Genomic DNA, 24,402 nt, shown 5'->3' with positions numbered 1-24,402 from the left:
TAATGAAGTTTTCCCATTTAGGACTTTCTCATTATGCCCCTGCAGTCCCCAACTTTGTGTCATTTCCAGATTGAATTAGTATCCACTGTGCCACCTGTTTATTCATTAGTATATCACCTAAGCCTTTGTTGAAGTTATGGAGAGAAATGCTTAGGACCAGCTTGTGGCCCTTCATGCTGTATTCACCCATTAATATTTATTGACCTCTGTTGACCACAAAATACAACCAATGTCCCTCAGTTTACACATCTGGCCTCAGAGTCTGGTCACCCAATAGGAATGGTGAAAAGCATGAACACAATGACCAAACTCACTCAGGCCATGAGGAAATCAATCATACTATGTCCCCATTTTAAAATTATGTTATGGCCTATTTCAGTATTCTTTATAATTTGAAAACAAGACTAGTTTTGAAGTTTTCTTATTTGGAACTTATTCATGAGACACTCATAGTTCTGGTGCTGTCTGCCATGTCATCCTGTGCAAAGCATCACTTGGGTCCTGAGGGCAGATGTTCAATATGATGAAATTTGTTCATTCCGGCTTTCCTTGTCCAAATGTTTATGTGAAAGTTCAAGTTGTTTGGAATGGGAAGAATGAAAGACCACACAGGTGAACTATGTGCTTGTGATGCTGCCATCATTTAGAGTAGCAGAATGCCAATTCCAGTGCCAGGGCTCCGGTTGGGGGGGGGAGTCACAGATGCAGAACTTCTATGGAAGGGACCAGAAGAGGAAATCTAATTCAATTGGTTCATTTAACAAATAAGGAAACTGAGGCTCCTATCAGTGAGTTAACTTGCCCCAGGAACCACAGGTAGTTGTAGATCCATATTCCTATCTTCCCCCCAACCCCAATTCTTCATTCCCTGGACTTCACCTCCTACCTAGCTGGCATTCTCTCCTCTCTGTTGTTATCCTACTCTTCCTGACCCCATGGACCCTTCTGTCCTTCACTATCTCCTGATGACTGTTCAAGTTCATGTTCGTTGTTTCCATGATGCTATCTTGTCTCCTATCATCCCTTTTTCCTTTTTCCTTCATAGCATCAGAGTCTTTTCCAGGGAATCCTGTCTTCTCTTTATGCGGCCAAAGTATTTAAGCTTCAGCTTCAGTATATGCCCTTCCAATGAGTAGTTTGAATTAATTTCTTTAGGTATTGACTGATATGATCTCCTTGCTATCCAAGTGACTCTCAAAAGTTTTCTCCAGTATCATGATTCAAAAGCTTTGATTCTGCAGTGCCCAGATTTCCTTTTCCCTCTTTTTTTCCCTTTTTTTCCTCCCATACAACAAGGCAGGGTTCCAGGAGGGGCTCCCACTTTCTGGCTTCTCTTTATGTGTTGTCTTCTCAATATTCCATTCACAATGGAGCTCCTTGAGGGTAGGGACTGCCTTTTTCATTTGTGTTTGAATCACTAGTGCTTAGCATAGTGCCCAGCACTTAATAAACATTGCTATATATTTTATCTATCATCCTGTTTGTAGCCAGAGCAGCATTGTTTCATGAAAAGCAAACTAAACTAGAAGCTAGGAAACCTGTGTTGGAGTCATGAGGAAATCTCGATTTCCTCATCTATAAAATGGGGATAATCATCCTCACACTGCCTCTGTCATAGGTGTTGTAAGGAAAGGACTTTGTAAACCTCAAAACTTGTATAAATGTGAATTGTTCTATGATTCTCTGGTTCTTGTTTTGCTCATGTGTAAAATGAGGGCACAGTGTTAGACAATCTATTTTAAAAAGTCTCTTCTACTTCTTAACATTCTTTTTGTCTGTGTGTTTGTGAGAAATCCTTTGTGGCTTGATGGGCCTTGTGCAGGCACAGAAGACAGTTGGGAGCCCTTTAAAACTTCCTCAAGTGTCAACACATTTAAAATGAAGGCAGTTAGCAGCATAAATGTGAAGTTACCTCTGACTTACAGTAAGTAGAATAAACAAAACAATTAGCCTATAAGAATGTATTTATGAGAGATGCGGGCCTTGAGAATGGAATTCTGATGACTCTGAAAGCCAAAAGAGCTTGTTCCTAATTGGATCCATTTTTTATTCAACATGGTTCAAGTTTAACCTAATAGCCCTAATCATTTTAATGACCCTTAAGGCCCCCCTTCTACATATGAATAGGGCAGTCTATTTGTAGATAGGCCCTTCTATCTGCTAATGAGCAAATTTCCACATATAGATCAGAGATAAGATCAAATCTGTCTTAAATCAAAAGATAAGAAAACTTTAGTTGAGTAATACCTATCAAGGAAAGTATTTCTGCTATGGAGAATCATTGGATCCAAGAGGATCTGGGAGTTCATACAACTCCTATTTCATCCAGTGGCCTTCTTGTATGTTGAAGCTATGCCAGTGAAGTTCTAGCCTGGGCAGAGTATGTCCACCATAGATAAAAGAGCAAAGGGCACAGAAATAAGACAGGAAAGAACTGAAATGAGGAATGGAGAAAAGTCTAGTTTAGCTATAATGGGGCATTGTACATAAAAGGGATTATTATTATAATAAGATAAGACTAGAAATTTAGGGAAAAAAAAGATGGGAAATTTAGATTGGAACCAGATTGTGGAAAGTCTTGAATACCAAAAATCAGTTATTTTTATGTTATTTATTTTTTGTTATTTATATTATGTCGTCATAAATATGGAAAGTGCGACCAAAAGGGTAGGATTGTGCCCAAAGGCTCACCAAGTTAATTGAGGCCAGGACCCTTCATGTCCTGCCTCCTAATCCTGGGCTGTTTCTTTGGCAGCATTCTGCTTTCTAATAATTATAGAACACATTTCATCTGATCTTCCCAACAACCCTATATGATAGGTAGTGGCAGTATTATCCCCATTTTCCATAGAAAGACATTGATCTCAGAGAGACAAAGTAACTATACTACTAACTCATTACCTTAGTGGTAGACCCTGGACCTAAAATCTAGGTCTTCTGGCTCCAACTCTAGTGGTATTGCCCACCGTATTAGGCTTAGTGAAAAATGCAAATAAATGAATAAATAAAATGCTCTTATAATAATAGCTAACATTTCAATAGTGTTTTAAGGTTTGCAGAGTTATCCCATTTGATCCTCACAATAAATCTGTGATAAAAATGCTATTATCAGCCTTATTTTAAAGAAGGGGAAACTGAGACAAGGAGCTCAAATAACATGCCCAGGATCACACAGCTTGTAACCATCCGCCAGATTTGAACTCACATCCTCTTGACTCCAAGTCTATTCATCTAGCTACTTCTTAATTGCTACCATTGTAGAATGTAGCTGTACTGTAGAATGAAAACTTGAACTAAAGTAGAAAAGGAGAGATAGATAGATAGATAGATAGATAGATAGATAGATAGATAGATAGATAGACAGACAGACAGACAGACAGACAGACAGATAGATAGATAGATAGATAGATAGATAGATAGATAGATAGATAGATGGATGGATGGGTAGGTAGATAGGTAGGTAGAGGGATAGAGGAATGGAGAGAGAGAGAGAGAGAGAGAGAGAGAGAGAGAGACAGAGACAGAGACAGAGACAGAGACAGACATAGATAGACAGACAAACATGTATATATATATATATATATATATATATATATATTATGTACTCACTTATTTATTCTTGTATGTGTTATGTATTTGTTTTCTTTTCTTTTCACCCAAATGGGAAGTTCCCAGTGTAGAAACTTCTTCCACATATGACAGTTAGCAACTCGTCTAGGATGTGGGGTATCAGAGAGTCATCAGGGACATGACATTGAGTCATTAAGTGACTTGCCCAGGATCATCTAGGTAGCATGAGACCAAAATCAAATCCCAAGTATTCCTGACATCAAAACCAGCTCCATCTCCTCTAATGCCTTATTGCCCTACATATTTTCTTAGTCTTTAATTTTAAAAAATGTAATATTTATCATATCAAGTCATATTGTGGCAAAAGCAGCACATCCATTCAGTTGAGAGTCCTTGAACATGAATAGCCACTCAGGAATAAAGGTAAGTTAATAACTTATTTAACTTAACCAAGTATTACTTTCATAAGTTGACTTATTTTTTTAAGAAGTATACATAAGGGATGACCAGGTGGCTCAGTGGATAGAGTCAGGTGTGGTGATGGGAAGTCCTGGGTTCAAATTTGACTTCAGACATTTCCTAGCTGTGTGACCCTGGTTAAATCACTCAATCCCAATTATCTAGCTCTTACCATGCTTCTTCCTTGGAACCGATATTTAGTATGGATACTAAGAGAGATGGTAAGGGTATAAAAAAGCAAAAAAAAAGCATATATAAGTTAGCACAGCATTTTTAGAAGGATTTTTGCAAGTACACTGTAACCATATTTTAATTGTCTTTCAATTACTCCCCTCGCCATGATTTCAGAAGACCAAGGCAAGACTGATCATAAGGAAGAAGGCAGGGAGAATTATTTTCTTAATGTAGATGTAACAACGGCCAAGGTCTCTATCCCTCCCCCATTCCTCAAGGTCACTATTTCTGTGATCAACAAATAATAGAACTGTTGTGGAAATATTCCCAGTGGAAATGACTCTCTGTTGTTCCTGTATTATTAGTAGGAACATAGAAAAATAGCTATTGGTGAAGGAAAAAGAATGAATCACACTGAGATCCGCTATATTTGGAATATACCCAAAGTACATGCCGAGGAACAGTTACAAGTCATGATATATAGTTCACTGGTGATCCATAAGACTGGTGATGGAGCATCATTCCAGCCCCCACTTCTCCCTGGTTCCGTCCTGTTCCAGCTAAACAAACTTCCTCCCAAACCTTACCGTTCCCTCCTCTCACTCCACACCTCCCTCTGTCCTCTCCCTTCCTTCTGAAACAGCCTCCCCAACTTCCATTTCCCTTTTGCTAAAGCAGCTCTACTCACTATAAAAATTAGAAGAGCTCCCATTTATAGAAGCTTTTACAATTTGCAAAGCACTTCCCTCCAGTTAACCCTGTGGCATATGGAGGAAGTTTCTAGGTTTGCCATCCCCATTTTACAGATGAGGCAACAGAAGCTGGGAAAAATTAAGTGTACTGCACAAAGGTTTAACAGTTAATAGGGATCAGAGGATCAGAGATGTAGGGCTATGAGGGACATTACAGGTCATCTAATCCAGTCCTCTCGTTTTGTAGATGAGTAACTGAGGCCCAGGAAGGTCATTTACATAGAAAAAAGCAGAAATATGGCCCAAGCCCTAGTCCTTGGATTCCAGCTGATGTCCCCAGAACCTCAAGTTCAGTATCCAAACTGCTGTACCATAGTGGCACAGAGGCCAGCCACTTTTAGGTAGAATCCCCTCTTTAGTTAGAACAAAGACATGATACTGATTCCTTTCTAACACTTTTATTTTAGAAACTCTGGTTCTTTTTAATTTTATTTTTAATAAAAAATATCTGATAGCTGATTATTGTTCAGTTGTTTTCAGTCATATCGATTCCTTGTGACCCCATTGTCTGGGCGAAGACACTTGTTTACCATTTCCTTCTCCAACTCATTTTACAGGTGAGGAAACTGAGGCAAACAGGGCTAAGTGACTTGCCCAGGACTGCACAGCTTGTCGAAGGTCAGATTTGAACTTAAGAAGATGAATCTTCTTTGACTCCAAACCCAGCACTTTATCCACTGCAGCACTTAGCAGTTATAGTTCTCCTCCCCCTCATCCTTTTACTACTACTACTATTACTACTACTAATAGAAGGCATATAATGGATATAATGCCATCTTTAGAGGCAGGATGACTTGGGTTCAAGAGCTGTCTCTGTCACAAACTGACTGTGCAACCCTGGGCAAGTCACTTAGCCTATCAGGGACCTGGTTCCTTCACTAAGACTCCAAGTTACAGAACAATTGCAAGATTGCCTTGGTTCCTCAACAGGATTTCTCTATATAGATGAAATCAAGAGTAAGGAATATTAATAAGAACAGCTAATATTTTTCTAGTACATGAAGGTTTACATCATCTCATTGGATCTTATTAGAGAAGCAGTGTGACATGATAGATATAATATTCAACTTGGAGACAAGAAGATCTGATTTGGGGACTGCTTGGCAGCTCAATGGATGAGAGCCAAGCTTAGAGACTGGGGTTCAAATCTAGCCTCAGACACTTTCTGGCTATATGACTCTGGGAAAATCACGCCATCACCTAACCCTTGCCACCATTCTTCCTTGGAAACAATAATAGTATAGATTCTAAGATGGAAGGTAAGGATTTAAAAAAAGGGAAAAAAAAGATCTGGTTTCACATTTACATCTAACATTGACTTAGATAAGCAAGTCTTTTATCATCTTTGAGCCTCAATTTCCTCATCAGCAAAATAGGAATACTTCTTGTTACTTCTTCTCAGGTTCAAATAAAATAATATGTATAAGGCACTTGGCAGATTTTTTAATGTTATACAATATATGTCATGATTATTATTATTTTGGACCCCTCTTCTCCATGGGCTTGGTGATCCCTTGAAAGGTGAACTTATGATCAGACTTACATGTAAGTGGAGAGATATGAAACTTTATTGGCTGAAATTTTTTCTAGGAAGGTGAAGCAGAAAGGAGGAGACAGAGCAAGATGGCAGAAGGTATAGCCTTTGAATGGTGAAAGGAAGACCGCTCCTCTATCCCCTGGAACCACAAGAATATGGGGAAGAGGGAATTGGCACCCAAAATATCCCTTGATTCTATTTTTTTTAAACTCTTACCTTCTATCTTTGAATTAATACTATGTTTTGTTTCCAAAGTAGAAGAGTGGTAAGGGTTAGGTAATGGGTATTAGGTGACTTGCCCAAGGTCATACAACTACGAAGTATCTGAGGTCATATTTGAACCCAAGAACTTCTATCTCTAGGTCTAGCTGTCAATCTATTGAGCTACCTGGCTGCCCCAATATCCCTTGATTCTTAGCATTTGTACCCCCAGAAACTGCTAAGAGAAGTGATTTAGTTCTTTTACTGAATGAACTGAGATGTCTTGTTCCCCATTTTCAGAGGCCCCTAATTCTTGTGTAATCTGTTGCCTAAACTCTCCTGCATGAATTTCCCAATTACTCTTTTACATGCTTTGATAAATGTTTGCTCTCTATCTGTGAAATAATTTGAAAGGCGGGAAAAGTGGATCAAGGGAAAGTTTGATTTCTGTTGTTTTTGTTGGTAGACTTTCTGTTTTGTTCTTGGTTTAGAATCCAAGGGAAACCTTGAGGATTTTTGTAGCTTGAGGAGATGAGGCAGCCGAAGGGGAAAACAGACATAGATAGAGATGGGAAGGATCTCAAGAATCATCTAATCTTGTCCTTTCATTTTACCAAAAAAAAAAAGAAGAAGAAGAAGGAAACTGAGGACCAGAGAGGTTAGGTGACTTTTTTTCAAAGTCAAAGAAGATAACAAGTGGCAGAGCCAGAATGTCTGAAAGGTGATTCAGTTGGGCTGCTACAAGGATAGTAGAGATCTTTAAGCCAAGGCCAAGTACTTAACTGTGGAGGATTATAAAAGGGATTATCATTCAGGTAGTTAAGACTACATGAGGTTTCTTCAAACTTCAAGATTCTATGAAGGGCATAAGGGGGGAGGGAAGGAGTGAGTGGTGAAGCAGGGCCATATAGGGGACAGGATAGAGTTACAGGTGAGAGAGTGACCCCTGGCTGGTAAAAGGGCTCTTCCAGAGAGAAGGAAAGAAAGGGTGGGGGCGGGGGGAAATGAGTAAAGGAAAGAGTGAGGAGTGGGTTCAGAGGGAGGTTTCAAGGTATAGAGGAGGGAGATAAGGAAGTTCATTATGAATGACCTTCATCTTCTTAGGATAACCCTTGTGTTGAAACATTACCTCTAATGTGAGGATGCCAAGACAATTTTTGAGAACCTTTCACAGTGATTGAAGTTCCCCTGGGAAACTTGTGTCTCCCACAAAATTTCTATGTCTCATGTCTCCCATAAAATATGTCTGGCTCATATTCCACCCAAGTGAAACTCTGGGAATGTCAAAATCTGGCTCATTTTGCTTGCCTAGAATGGAATTTCAGCTCTTCCTCCTTTATTCAGCCTAATAAAACATAAAATATACAACCAGATTTATTTAACCTGGCAAAACAAATGCAGAAAAGTCCTATTCCCACACTCATGAACTATCAGGAAAACTCTTCTCCCCTTTCCAGAAGGCAAAAATTAATCTTCTCCCCTAGAAGATCCTCTCTTTCCATGAGACCTCTACAGTCCCCAAATATGACACAGTCATCAAGGGGGACTCATCAAGAGTCCCAGACACTCCTTATTGTAGGTGATTTCTAGCTATACTAATTTGTTAATAGCAAAGACAACGTCTGTGGATTTACTCCTCATCATTGTAGTTCCATCAATTTTTCATTACTTCCATCTGGCAGTAGATTTTAGTACATGTGGCTCCCTTTAGGAACCACATGGTTTCTTAGGGTTTTCTCCAGCTCAAATGTTTCATTTAGTATCTCTATCTGTTCCTGGACATTTGCACAAACCCCTCTTACATCAAGAAAAAACCCCAGGAGATCCCATCCAAAGGACAGGGAAGTTCTGTTTTAATGAAGTAGGGTGACTTGCCTGCCTTAAGATATGAAAGTATCTTATGAAAGATTAGGGAGTATGAGTCCACACATTCCAAAGAAGTTTGAGTTAAAAGGGACGTTGTAAATTATGCAGATCACTCCTCTCATTTTACCTAGTAGGGAAACAGGCTGGAGGAAAGAAGAGTAGATTTGGTACAATTAACAACTTCAGGGAGAACTGAGTTAGTCAATTAGAGATAAATAAAAGAATTGCCAGGCAGCAATGAGGACTCATATAGGGTCTGGTAATATAAATGTGTAGTAAATTTAAACCATGCCATTTTATTATTTCTCCAGCGGTATTTAGTGAATCATGAGTAGGAGTTTATAAGGTAGATGTTGGAAGGAACCGAGAGCTGAGAGTTTAGCAAGAAGATGGAAAAATAAAAATAGCAAAAGGAATTGGGGAGCAGGAGGAAAGTAAATGTAGAGTAGGAGTGATGAACTAGACACACATGACCCTGTAGTGTGGGTGAAGGGGAGTGAGGTAGAAAGTGTGGTTTTGATCAGGGAGAAGAATTTTAGAGGTCAAGATAGTAGTAGAACAGATACAAGTTATAAGAAGGTAAACTTCCTCTGTGGGTGACTGACGAGGTAATGGGAGTTAAGGCTGACGAGCTGTGTTAGAAGGATCATTAGTATGAATACAGAAGTCACCAAAGGCACAAATAGCATTTAGAGTAGAAAGGCAGTCCATAAGGAGAATGCAATGGGACTTGACAGATAGCAATAGCAAAGTTCTAGACAAGTGGTTCCCAAATTTTTTTGACCTACAGCCCCCTTTCCAGAAAAAAATATTACTTAGCTCCCTGGAAATTATTTTTTTTATTTTAATAGCAATTAATAGGAAAGATAAATGCACCTGTGGCCATCACCATCCCCCTGGATCACTGCAGCACCCACCAGGAGGGTAGCGTCCACTTTGGGAATCACTGTTCTAGACAGTAAAGTAAACTAAGAATGAATAACTATTTAAAAAAAGCTATTCTAAAATTTCACCTTGCTATCATTTTGTAAGGTTTACAATCAATAAAAGTGAGATGTTTGAATGATGGCAGTAGAATAAATGTTTGAAAGCAGCCATGGTGAATAAAGAGTACACCACTTCCTCCTCCTACTCTTGAGGGTCAAATGAGGGGTAGTGTTCAGGGGATCAAAATGAGAGAAGGAGCAACCATCAATAGCAAAGATAACTAGAAATTTGGCATCGTCTCAGTAGGAAGCCAAGATTCAGATAGTACCCAGAAGAAGAACAAAGAAAAAGAAAGAATCAAAGACAATGGAACTTTTTATCTCTTCTGCATGTATTTTGCATGTATGTGTATATAAAATTCATGAATCTTTCTCATTCAAATGTAAACTACTAGAAGGTAGACAGTTTTTGCTTTTTATTGATGTCCACAGCATTTAGTGCAATATGTGTTACATAGGAAGGGACAGAGATTGGACCTGTTAAGATTTCCTTTGTATAGAGAACTCTCAGTTTTGGAAATTTCTTCTACCACTGCAAATCAGTACCTTCTCTATATTGTATATGGTCTTAGAGATTTGCTTAAAACACTGACAGGTCACATAGCCAGTCAACCGGTATATGCCAGAGACAGAATTAGAATCTTGATCTTCCTGGTTTCCTTTCTATTATACCATACTACATGATACAGAGTAAAACTTTTTAAACATCAATTGACCAATGGATCAATTAATTGAATAGGGCTTGGATCCCACAATGGAAGAGGAGAGTAGATAAAGAATAGGAACTATAGAGGAATAGGGCTAAGCTGTGTACAGAAGAAAGCATTCAGAAAGAAAACAGGGAAAGGAGATTTGACTAATGGTTTGGAATGCTGGGATTAAAGCTATTACTCAGCCACCTCTTTTTTATTGATTGTAAACCTTACAGAATGATATCAGGGTGAGTTATTATAAAGATTGTTCATTCCTTCTGCTCAGTAAGGAAGTTAGGATTGTCAGTAGAAGTACCAAGTATGTAAACACTTGTCAGATAAATCAGTCCCAAGATTCTAAATCGAGTCCTGGTGTGATAGAGCCTTCCCACGTCCCTTGAATCTGTCTTGATTGCATTGGAGAATGGCCATTGGTTAGAGGAACATGAGGAGGCTGAAGGCAGAAGGAGGCTTTGACAGGTGAAGGCCACCTTCTATCTCTTGAAGGTTCCCTGAAATATCTGATATTGTAAGGATTCAATAAGTAATTAGTTGGGTAAGTCTAGTAATCATTCAGAAACTTTGGTATTGTATCACCAAAGCTCCTCTTGAGATAGAATTAGTCTAGCAAAGGCTAAGCAGGATGAAGTACTCTGAGGCTGCCTAGTATAAGGATGATATTAGAAAATAAGTCTTGTTATATTAGTTTAGAGATAAGAAGTAGAGAAGCTGGCTTGAGAAAGAATTGAAGTTTGAAGCAAATGTTGACAGTTACTCTCTCTGGGAGTGGCAGTTGGTTCTGGCATTTGGCAGAGTCACATACAGAGAGACTCTCTCTAAGGGATTGGAGGAAGTAACATCTTTGCCTCATGCTCTCTTACTATCTGAGGTAGAAGCAAAGGAGAGAAAGGCCTGAAAGAACTTAGTCTTTCCTTTTTCCAAATTGGGAAACACTATTGACTATATATTACTTTTTTATAGATTATTTTAACTCTGAGAAGACCAAAGAAAATGCTGGTCTTTGGTTTGGACTCTTAGTCTGTTAAGGCTCAAAGTACCAACTTGGTTCTTGCTGAGACTCAGCCAGGTAGCTTTTGTTATTGTTATAACTTGGAGGCAAAGTTAAGAATTATAAGAATAATCATGTTAGTTTACTTAGAATAGTAAAAAATTTGGGTTAATCAAATCAGGAAGGATCAGTGTAGCCTGTGGACACAGGAGAAGCAGTTCCTTGCGGAACCAGGGAGTTTTATTTGGGTGGAGTTAGAAACCCTTAGAGTTAGAAATCCTTTTCATCCTTATATTTTCAATTAATAGTTTATTTTTGAAATCAATTCATTTAGTATTTTTATTTTTACACTAGCTATGGAACTTAGAACCCTCTGACATCCTAATTCCTAGACTACTACATGATACTGAATTTTCACTATGTTATTATCAAAATATCAACAACTTACACAGTTTTTTAAAGTGCTTTCACAACAAAACATTGAGATACCATAAGCAGTAAATATAAGTATTATTATGTACATTTTGCAGATGAAGACTCTGAGGCTCAATGAAGTAAACTGAGGCTCAGCGAGGACCAATAACTCATAAGAACATCTAATTAGTGGGAATCATTAATAGGAAGAAAAACAAGGCCAGATCCTGTTATTTCTTGGTACAAGAAACTCTCATGTGAAGAAATTCACTCTACCAATGCATCTTGGTGCCTGTTCTGCTTCTTACCATCCTAAAGAGCTCCATAGAGAGCGTAGAGGTTATATGATTTGCCGTGAGTCTCACAGCTCAGGGTCCTCTTGGCTGCAAGGCTGCCACTTTGTCTAGAATATCATTTTCTTTCTTGTTAATTATTTTTGCCATTAATAATAATAAGGAAATAATAATAATTTTAAAATGTAAGTAACTGTCATATCCAGTCTCACTTTGTCTGCTTAGAGTAGTAGATGTTCATTCTAAGTTATCTATCCATGTAAATATCATTATAAGGTAAAACTATAAGAAACCCATTAAAAGGAGAGATACTTGAAGGAATTTCCCATCCCTCCAAAATACTGAAATCCTAGTAATGAAAAACTATGGTTATTGCATTTAAGTGGAAAAACGTAAAGATATTTTAAACATCTCTTATGAACGCCATAATTTGGGCAGGGGGAGACTGTTTTGTTTAATTTTTATGTGGTTTGGTATTGGTTTTAGTCTAGACCCATAATTTAATCAGTAGGAAGTTATTGGCAAATATTCTATAATTTGTCTTTAACATAATTTTAGTTGCATAAGATATTGAGAGATTTTTCTATCTTATCCAAAGGCTTACAATGAACATTTTTAGTTAGAGGAAGACCTTGACCCTCAAGGGGTTAATGCCAAGGCTAGCCCTCTACCCCTTGTAGTGAATGACTTCTCCCTCCTTACTCTCTATTATAAGCAATAAATAGCACAAGACTCCTGTAGGTGTGGTCCTTGCTTCTAATCATTTAGATTTATTTGGTCATTATAGAAAATAGGGACAAAGTGCCCTAGTAAATCATTTACTCTGTCTTTTTACCAAGAATCTCATTTATATGGGTGTTTGTTTTAGAAGGGTATTTTGGTTACTCCCTCAGTTCAAAGCCCTGCTCTCTGAAAGAAAGGCCTTTCTTTCCATTTCAAAACAAGCTAGACTTTAATCGAACAAAACAGAAGAATCATCATCTTACCATAAAAGGGATTAATTGAAAAAAAAAAAGCAGAAAACAAGGAACAATGCATGGAAAGTACCAGGAGGTGTTTACCATTTAATATGAAGAAGCTTTTCTTAATTTGAGATGACCAAAAAATTAAAAATACTGGTATATTCTTTAACCTTGGAGGTTTTCAAGTATAGAGTGTTAAAGGTTTTATAGAGATGATTCAGGCTTCAGTATAGATTGAATTAGAACCTTCTGGGTTTCCTTCCAACTCTGAAGACTGATTCCAAAGTCTAAATGCTCACAATGAAAAATTAACAATTAGATCTTGAGAGACAGATTGAGTTGACTCTACTATACACTCCTACTAGACCATTAGACCTATGTATAGTAAGCAACAAACCAGCTCTTTTTTGTGTAAGAAGCAATAATCAGTATAAACTGAACTAACTTTTCAATTATACAAGTAAAATAGTGAGTGTCCTTTCTCCTACCCACTCCAGGGAATGATAAAAGGCTAGTTCACTTTCCTGAAAACAGTTTAGAATCATAAAGTAATTGCTAACCATTGACTCTTCATAGCAGAATATTAAAGAAAACCATTTTAAATTTTTTTGCAAAAGTTATGATATAACAAGAATACTACCACCCTATGTAGCCCTTGCTGCTTTTCAATTTGCATTGAAAAGTAAGCTTATGAGATAAACCTGGCAGGTGGTGTCACTCCCATTTTATTGATGAGGAAACTGAGGCACAGAGAAATAAAATGACTTGTCCAAGGTCACAAAGCTCATGAATGACAGAACCCGGAATAGAACCTAGATGTTGTTACAGCTGGGTGCCTGAATGCTTCCTTGTCTCTCACATCACATCACATCACATTTTAGCCTGTTATTTTTTTTAACAGATAAGAAATACAGATTGACTGTCAATTAGCAAGACAAATACATCAGGGAGAAAAGAGATCATTGAAATCCATTTGTCATTCTAAAATCATTTTAGCGATTAGTTTCAACTCATCCCCATGCTTCAGACTATTTTTTTAAAATAAGAGCAGCTAAAAACCCCAACAAATTAAATAACTAAACATTTTTATTTTATGTATTTTAACCAGTAAAATTGGCTGATGAAGGTATTAAGGAGGAAGGCAAATAAAAGAAGGGGCAGGAGAGAGAGAACTAGAAAAAGTTATTCACAGATTAGATAATCTATCCCATCCTAATTGAGAACTAGTTGCAACTAAGTATAAATCTTTTACATGACAGCCATACCAGGATTTGCAAAGGCAGAAGAGAGACTCAGCAAGTCAAATGCTCTAATAGTTGAGCACAGCATTTGGAACCATGAGTTCAAAACCCACCTTGCTACTTAGTACTAAGTGACCTTAAGCAAGTGACTTAATTTCCTGATTTCCTTTTTCTTACATTTTATTCTGAATTTAACAAACATCAAATAAAATGGCATATATACTTTATATAAAAGTAGAACAGAAAAAGAGGATTCTGTGTGAAATAGTGAATCTCTTCTATATTGGACTTGTTTTTCCCTTAAATTACATAGTAAATTCATCATATAATTTCCAATTTGAAATTTTGCTTCTTGGTATTCCTTTCTTGTATTCTCTAGTGTGCATTTTTAAAAGACTTTAACAATTCTCATTTTTTTCTCTTTTTTTGACAACTGTTGCTAGTCTTCTCTCCTCCCCACTCATTCACTATTTAAAACAAAAGCCTTATTTTTAAAAAAAGATGCTTCGTCATGGTAGCCATATCATAAAATTTACTTTTATTCTGTGAGTCCACCACTTTTCTGTCAAGAAGTGTATAGCACATTTCATCTTGAATTTTTTAAAAAGCATTTATTAAAAGCTTACTAGGAGCAAAGCATTATAGTCAAAAAGAAAAACAAAATGGTACCTGTTTTCAAGCATCTCTCATTCTAATGAAGGAGATAAAACATAGAGGATGTTTCAATTACAAGTTAGATGGAAAGATACCATGGTTTGGGGTATAAAATATCAAGGTAGATGGTGTTATATTTTCTTTAAAGATCATTTACACTGATAAAATCATGTTTCTGATTTTGAGCCATTTGACATTGCCAAAGATTTGATGTTCAGAGCTGTCTTCTTGGGACCTTCCATAGCTTTGGTTACTGAGTAGGTAGGAGCTATAGCATCAACAGAAGCAGCTGGCAGTTCAGATATCCAGAGGAGTTGCTTCTGAGGGAGATAGTCAAGGGTCTTTTCTCCAAACAGTGCCAGTGTTCTTGAGATCAGGGATGGGGAGCAGACTGGTTCCATTGGCTCTTGAGCTTATGGGATCTTTGCTGGCTGTTGGTGATTGGTTTTGGTTTCTTCACAGAGACTTCTCTCTTTAATGATGACTGTAAGAGCAGTAATGGAAGCAGTTTGCAATTTAAGTGTTACTATTTTCAAGGTTCTTTGATTCAGGATCCTGACCTGTCTCCACCAGGATCGGACAAGAATTGGTGGTTGAGGTGGTAGTTATCAGCCATCTGAAACTGTGGTTGGTTATTTTAATGATCAGAGTTCTTAAGTCTTTCCAAATTATTGTGATTTTTCCAACTGGGTTATTATTATATTCATTATTTTCTGAGTCTGCTCATTTTACTCTACATCAATTCATAAAAATTTCCACAAGTTTCTCTGAAGATATTCCTTTCATCATTTCTTATGGCATAATAATAATCCATTACATTCTTTTATTATATAAGTAATACTATATAACTTGTTTAGCTATTTACCAAAAATTGGTAAATGCTCCTTTAATTTCCCACTTTGATATAACATAAAACAGTTACCACAAATACTTTTATTTCATGTGGATTTTTTTCCTATTTCTTTAATGTCTTTGGGAAATACACCTAAATAATGCTACCACTGGGTCAAAGGCTATGGACAGCCTAGTGATTTTGGTAACAGAGCTCCAAATTGCTTTCCAGAATGGGTGAGTTAATTCACAGTTCTAACAATATTGCACTATGCTTCTTATTCCTGAAATACTTTTAACAATGATCATTTTCCCTTTTTGTCATCTTTGCCAACATGTTGGGTAAAAACTCATTGATGTGCTAATATGCCTTTCTCTAATTCTTAGTGATTTTGATTATTTTATTTTTAATTTGGCTTTTGATAGCTTAGATCTATTACTTTGTTTATATTGAATAACCATTTCTCTATTGAGGAATAGCTCTTATTCTTTTACATATTTTAGTGGTCTTTTTAGATCATTACTGGAGTAAAAGTGGGTGACTTGGACTCCTTGGCACTCACCCAGAAGGAGGGTCCATTCTATTTCAAAATCCTAAGACTGAAAAATCTCTTTTTATACAGTAATTATGTAAATAAACCATAATGTAAATACTTTGGGTTTTTAAAGTGAGACTACATTGTACAAAGAAAAAGTGAAAAGTTTAGTGACAAATAATGTGTATTCACATCCCAACTTTGTCATTTATTACATATGTGAATTAGGGGAAATTAAAAGCACTTTAGGCCTCCTTGGATTCCTCATCTGTAAAATCAAGGCATTAAATTAGATAGGAAGGTATCTACTGTAATCTTTTAAAAAACATTATTATAAGGGGCAGCTGAGTTGCTCAGTGGATTGAGATTCAGGCCTAAAGATTGGAGGTCCTGGGTTCAAATTTGGCCTCAGACTGTTTATAGCTGTGTGACCCTGGGCAAGTCACTTAACCCCCATTGCCTAGCCCTTACCACTCTTCTGCCTTGGAACCAATACCCAGTATTGATTCTAAGACAGAAGGTAAGGATTTAAAAAAAAAAAAAAAACATGATTCTAGAGCTAGAAGAGTCTTGAAGGAAACTGCCTATTCCAAATCTCTCCTTCTGTAGATGATAAAATTGAGCTTCAGGGAGGTTATGAGATTTAACCAAGATCACATTGGAGATAGGATTTGAAACAAGAACTTCTGACTTCAAAGTCAGTGTATTTTGCACCATACCACCCTGCCTCTATGAAATCAGACACCAAAAAATACTCTTCTAATCGAGAATTTAGGTGGATTTAAAAATTACCAAGTCTCAGTATTAAGGCTGACTTTTCTCTTTTCATCTATGTCACTGGAGGACAATTTCTAGAAAATTCTAAAAAAAGGAAATAAAGAGAAAAGCTGATGTTTGCCATGAAAATGTGGATTTTAAAATTAATATCCAATAACTAAGTATTATAATTAATAAAGTTTTATTAATAATAAGTAAAGTAAGAGACCTAGTGATTCAGCCCACTCGCCAGAGCAAAAGAGGAAGAATGAGGGCCCAGCCTCAGAATTTATACAAAATGTGACGACACAAATATAGACAAAATGGAAAAGCATTCTAGGTAATACAGAAAGGAATTTGGGTAATACAGTTTTTATGGGGTTCAAGATTTTCCAACTATACAAGAATATGGTCATTCCCATAAAAATATAGGTTCTGAATGTGTTCTTGCTTTGTTTTTGCCCTCACATGAAAAATGGTCAAAACAGCCTCTATCCAGAGAAGTGGGAAGTGTCCTGTGTGTTGATTTGTCTCTTTGAACCCCATTGTGAGAAACAAGTTTCCTTAATGAGTCTAGTTTTAAATGCGCTGATTGCAGATTTCAAAATGAGCCTACTCCTATGACTCATTCTTTAAAAACCTGCATTTGGATGATAGAGAGAAGAACCTGAAAACACTGCCATATACTACAGAGTATCTTACTTTGATAAGTATAGGCAGGGAAATTCCCATTTTCACCTTTATTTAAAAACTTACTTCCTAAAAAGAAGTTGAGAATTTTCCTTGTTCTCTAAAAAAAATAGTCTCATTTGACTGTGGATCATGGATTGAATGAATTTTTGCCAAGCAAAAGAATAAACGAGAGAGGAGGGTCAAAGAGTTCTTTATAATAGAGTACTGCCCACCAATTGGCTCCTGGCAAAGGAACAACTATTGGGTAATGATGAGCTCATCATTCAATTAAATTAAGTCTTGCTTATGGGCATTTAGTTGACAACTAGAGAAGAGTTAGCTCTGTTGTTGGCTAGAATTTCTGGAACTTGAGGCATTCTTCAGCATCACTAGTCAAGTGCAGGTCAACCTTGAATGAACTGTCTACTGTGAGCAAGCGTACCAACCTCATAAATGGCTCATTTTTCTTATTCCAGTTGAGCAGAGTTTACACTTCATACTTAAAACATCCATATTTCAAGAAGATGGCAAGTGAGCCATGGAAACTTTATCATCCCCAAGTAAAGCAATTATGAGTTTTATGGCTGAAACATAGAGCTTGAGGTCAGTGACTCAATGCTATAGCACGTGTTTCCCATTCTACAATATAAAGCAATGAAGCCTTTTTCCTATGACCAGTTCTACATCCTCAGCAGGATTTCCCATGAGAAAGAATATGCTGTAGTGGATAGAGTACTAGATTTAGAGGGTCAGGGGGTCTGGGTTTGAAACAAAATTCTGTCTTTACTATGAATAATGTATTACTTTTCCCTACTGGGAAAGCCTTTGAGCCTCAGTTTTCCTTCTTTATAATTAACAGATTTCTCTAGATTCTGTGATTAGATGCAGACTGGAGGAGAATTATCTCCTGAGGAATCAGAATTAAGATTAATATGTACACAGTGCTTTGTTTACAGAATGCTTTGCTTACAGGAAACCTAGAAAGTGGATTAGTGTCAGTCATTTTTATTCCCATTTTAAAGATCAGAAAACAAATTCAGAAAGGTTCAAGTGATATACTAAAGATCAAAAGGAGTTAAGAGCCAAAACTGCAATCCAGGTCTTATGCCAACTCCAAAGGCAGTCAGTGCTCTTTGTACATCACAATGACCAAGAAACCTCCTAGTTTTACATAGTGCATGTATTCTAAATTCTGAAGAAACCTTGTTTATTTTTTAAATAAAATTTTATTTGTTAAACAAGAAAAATATGGTTTTTATTTCTCTTACCTCTCACTCCCACCACCCCAGTTAAGAGAAAACAAAAACAAAATGCCTCTTATAAACATGAATAGCCAAGCAAAACAGATTTTTTGCATTGGACATATCCAAAAAAATGTTTCAATGAGTCTATTGCTTCTTTCAAGAGGTAGATAGCATGTTGTCCAGAGTTCCTAGGATCTTCAAAGTTCTTTATCTTTTCTATATTGTCAACATATTAGACATTCTCTTAATTTTTCTCACTTCACTCTGCATAAGTTCATAAAAGTGTTCCCAGGTTTCTCTGAAACCATCCTTTTCATCATTTCTTATAGCACAGTAGCATTCTATCACATTTCTTTGCCTTAGTTCATTCAGCCACTCTCTAGTTAGATACTCCCTCATTTTCCAATTCTTTGTCACCACAAAAAAAACTGCCATAAAAAAATTTTGCATCCTTAATTAGCTTTTGTTTTGCTTAGGACTACTCCCTTCCTTAATCTACTAGCTTTCTTTTTTCCTTGCCTCCTGTTTCACTTCTTTTATTCTTCCTCCCTCTTTTCTTCCCTCTTCCCTTTCCCTGCTACTTCCATGTTGAATGAAATATATATCTGTACCCAACTGTGTGTATGTGTATTTTTTCCCTCTCTTGACCAGCTCCGATGAAAATATTAACCTCTTTCCCCTGCTACTTGCTCATACTTTGTACAGATGTCTAATTATGTCCCCCAGTAATGTGAGGTCATTGTCTCCATCCTTCTTATTCCTTCTTCCCCCACATTAAAAAGTGTGTCCCTCCTTCTCTCCCTTCCACATCAACAAAATATAACAGAACTACTTTCAAGCCCTCTGTTCAATTAAAATCCTTCTTTAGTAGAGTTCTGAGGGAACACATTGCATCATATCTCCATATTAGGCTATAATATATGTATTCCCTTATAATTGCTCACTCATATTTACTTTTTTATATTTCTGAATCCCATATTCATACTTCAAAGTTTCTATGCAACTCTGGTCTTTTCATCAGGAATGCTTGGAAGACTTCTTTCATTAAAAGTTCATTCCATACACATACAGACGCACTTAGGATTACACATAGTTTTTTCAGATTAAATTTTTCTTGGTTGTCCTTAGCCTTCTGGAACAGTGCATGCCCAGCTCTCCATTGCTTTATAGTCATGTCTGTTCAATTATATGTGATATTAAGGCTCCTTTTTACTTGAATTCTTTCCTGCTGGGAGTTTGCAATATTTTTTCTTTTCTAGATTTTGACTATTATGCTCCTAGGTGTTTTCATTTGTGGTTTATTTCAGGAGTTGATTAGTGGAGGCTTTCTATTTCTGCTTTGCTTTCTCATTCTGAGAAATTTGAGCAGTTTTAAGATTTCTTGAAATCTAATATCTAAGCTCTTCTTTTTTGTTCATGGCTTTCAGGTAATCTAGTGATTCTTAAATTATCTTTAGTTTGGATTCTAGATCAGTTCTTCTGGTTATGAGACATATTATATTTTCTTCAATTTTCCAGTCTCTTGACTTCATTTTAATATTTCTTGTCATCTCATGGAATTATTCTCTAACTTATTTGGTCTCTTCTAGTTTTTAAGAATTTATTGTTTGGGTAAGCTTTTTACCTGGCATGATCAGCTATTAATTTCCTTTGTAACTCTTTCCTTTATAGCTCTTGCTTCTATTTGTTGTTGTTTTCCCCCTCTGTGTGCTCTAATTTAATTTATAAACATTTTTTACTCTTATTTTTTAATTTCTGTTTCCTCTCTTCCAGGAATTCTAGTTGAATATGTGCCTTATCTAAGTTTTTCTTTGAGAATTTGCTTGTAGCTGCTTGGAAGTCATTCTCTTCTTTGGAATTTATGTCTTAAGTGTCTCCATTCCTATAATAGTTTTTATGGTGGCATTCTGTTTTTCTTTCCTCATATTTCCAGCCTGCTTCCTGACTTTGACTTGATATTAGAGCCTGGCTGTCTGTTTTTCTGGAGGAAATATCTGGGCTGGTCCTGCTGCTACTATCTTGAGGTGCTGATTGTTGAATTATTCCATAAACCTCAGGGACACCTCAGGCTGGAAAATGGCAAGCTTTTAGTGCTTCCAAAGTGGTCTCACTCAGGGGAAAGTTGCAGCAGATTCCTGCTGGATTTTACCACTAAAAGAAAGCTGGAAAACTCTGCTAGTTCAGAATGGTAGAACTGGAGGCTCCCCCTGGATCTGGAATTCCTGTCCTGGTTATTCCTCTACAGGTTTCAGACTGGGCTAAAAATTAGAACTGAGACCCTGCTCCACTCCTAGAGTCAGAACCATGCAGTTTTTGCTGAATTCTCAACCAATTCCTTATTCATTTCACAGTAGAGGGACTGTAATATTGTTCCCAGTGCCTCCTAGCTATTTGAAGACAATAAATGGAATATCATGCATTCATAACAGTGTAGCAAATGAGCTGTCCATTATTTATCCCTCATGTATATCATCAGCTCACCTTTTCCAGACATACATCTCTCTGATGATATGCTTTATATTGGTTCTTTTCCATAATGGGTAGTTACTAACATGCTACAGACTACTCATGCTTAACATATGCCCTTTGCATGAGATAGGAGATAATCTCAGAGAGGGCAGCTAACTGGTATAGGAACAGATCCAAATCCAGCCTCAGACACTTCCAGTTGTTAGACCCTGGACAAGTCACTTCACCTTATTTGCCACAGTTTCCTCATCTGTAAAATGAAACAGAGAAGGAAATGGCAAACCACTCTAGTATCTTTGCCAAGAAAATGCCAAATGGAGTCACAAAGAGTCAAACACAACTAACCAAATATACAACATCAATTTTAATTTCTCCAAGACTGTAGTATTTTGGGACTAATAGAGATTCCATAGGTGGAAGTTTCAAAGGTAGAATTCTGAAAGTACCATTATGGTGTATGGCAGCGTCTTCCTCCTTCCATGGGCCACCATGCCAATAACATGGACCTGAAATGAGCTTGGCCAAGTCCCAGACAAAATCAACCTTAACTATTTCTGATCTAAGTTGTGTTTTTTTTAATTTTATTCTAATCATTAGATTGGCATGATGTTTTTTTTTCTCCAACTCAAACAACAGACATTTCTTTTCTCCCAACCTTACAAATAAAGAAACCAAAGAGATCTTTCCATTCAATCTTCTATCAATTGCATCATTTTGTTGTTCAGTCATTTTCAGTTATGTTCAACTCTTCATGGTCCTGTTTCAGATTTGCTTGGCAGAGATACTAGAATGGTTTCCATTTCCTTCTCCAACTCATTTTCCAGATGAAGAACTAAGTCAAACCAGGGTTAAGTGACTTTGCCAGGGTGACACAGCTAGTAAGTGTCTGAGGCCAGATTTGAACTCAGGAAGAAGATTCTTCCTGAACACAGGCTTAGCACTCTATCTGCTATGCCATCTAGCTGCCCCAAAATTGCATCACTAGAAAATTAATATTGTCTGCAGTGCTTCTCATAGGTAAATCCTGCAATATCCTTCCCCAAACCCATCTTTCAATTCAGTGTGCAGTCTTCTAGAGAAAAAAAAGCAGCCTAGGCAAGGCATCTCCCATAATTACATATGTAATAATCCACCATTTTACATTTATTTCATCAGTAACAGTTCACTGAGAACACCCATAATCTTAGATCCCGTAATCAGCCGTTTCAGAATTGCCCCATCCTAAATTTAAGCTTAGTACTTTGTAATTTAGCTGGAGAGCCTTGTTGTTGAATGCTGCTCTTTCATGGTCTAGGGAAAGTGCCACTATTTGTGCTGTACTTAATTCTTATTATTTAGAGAGTTGAGCCAGGCACTGCCGTGTTTAATAATGCATTGTATAATCGCCATAATGATGGGAATGCACATTGCTGCTGGCTCGCCTGGTCGGCCATAGGACACCCGCATAAATGAGATGTTTCATCTCAGTGGGGCTTTTCTGCTTAAATATTTTAATAAAATAAATAGTGTAGCAGTGTGGGAGTAGTAAGGAAAATACATTGAGATGGTGAAGTGAGCAGTATTTCTCTGCACCAAGTAGAAGAGGCGTTTAAATTATTTCTGAAAGAAAGATATTCAAGAAAATTTCTCTCTAAGAGACAGACAGACACACCAAATGGAAAGCTAGTGAGAATACCTAAGGATGTAAATAGAAAGGAAAGTTTTATTTACCTGTTTTATAAGTGGGATATCATCATGATATCCATAAAATCTAGTGGATTAGATTTTTTTTCTCTCATTCCACTGTTCAAATATGACCCCAACAACTGATAATGGAATTAGTTTTACTCTGAAGTCTCAAAGACTTAAGAAGTTATTTCAATTCCTGCTTCCAAGATTCTCTTCACTTTGAAGTGGGATTCACTTTTGATTGCCTGATGGAGATTTTGTGATTCTTCTTTTATAAAAAAAAAAAAGTTCCTTTTTAAATTAAAAACCTACTGTTATCTGGAGGACATTTTTCTTAATGATTTTGGACAACCAGGTTTAAAGTAAGACTAGATTACATATTCCATTTTTACTAATAGATCAACCTTTATAAAAGACTTTTTCTATGAGAATTTAGGAGGCTCAAGGTACAATAACAGTGAAATTTAAACTGTATTTGGCTCATGTTAACTGATTGCCAAAAAGAAGATATCTTTACAATTTAAGTATTATTCAATAACATATAATTAGAAAGTCAACAAAAAGTAAAATTTGGTAAGACCTTTTTAGTGATCAGAAATGCACTGTTAGAAAAAAATGTTCTGAAATCCATTTTCTATAAACTAGAAGAAAAATATTATTTCATAAAGTTTTTCACAGAATAATGACATTTCACAGTTGGAAGAGACCTCAGTAACTTAACTCATACCTGAAAAAGAATTCCTTCTCTAACAAACCCAAAACTGATCATCCAATTTTATTGAAGCAAAGGGTATGCTGATAAATGTTTAACAACCAGTTCTGGGGTTGGGGGAATATGTACAATGCACTTTTAAGTGCAGTCAAAATTACTAATATTTCCTCATCATTTGCATAAATCTAGACAATCAGCAAAATAATAAATCCATCCCTAATTTGTAACATTTGCCAATTTCCAAAGTATAAATGCTCTCCTTAAAAATGTAATTATTGCCTCTCCCTATCCTTTATAAGATGACTCCAGCATATGTTGATTACTTCACTCCTCCTGAAAATCATACCCTTTCTTAATGAAGCTAAGGATTGTATTAGATTTTATTTTTTCTTCTATTGATATCTATCTTGAACTTCTAACAATAAAATTTCTAGTGTTTTTATAGTTACTATTGCCAAACTATGAATCCCTTGTTACATAATTTTGAAGCTTATTCTTTGAACTCAACTGTAAAACTTGACATTTATCCAATCCAACAAGCACTTTATTAATTGCCTGCTATGTGTGAGGCACCATGCTAGGTGCCAATAATATTGAAAGTATGAAGATAAAATACAAAATAATCTCTGCCTTCATGAGGCTGACATTCTCCCATTGCATTCATTAGATGATCTCTTTATTTCACCCATCATTCAACCCTGTAT

This window comes from Gracilinanus agilis, chromosome 1, assembly GCF_016433145.1.
Source record: "Gracilinanus agilis isolate LMUSP501 chromosome 1, AgileGrace, whole genome shotgun sequence".
Classification (NCBI taxonomy): domain Eukaryota; kingdom Metazoa; phylum Chordata; class Mammalia; order Didelphimorphia; family Didelphidae; genus Gracilinanus; species Gracilinanus agilis.
The sequence above is the reverse complement of the archived record's forward strand: the minus strand, read 5'-3'. Positions refer to the sequence as shown.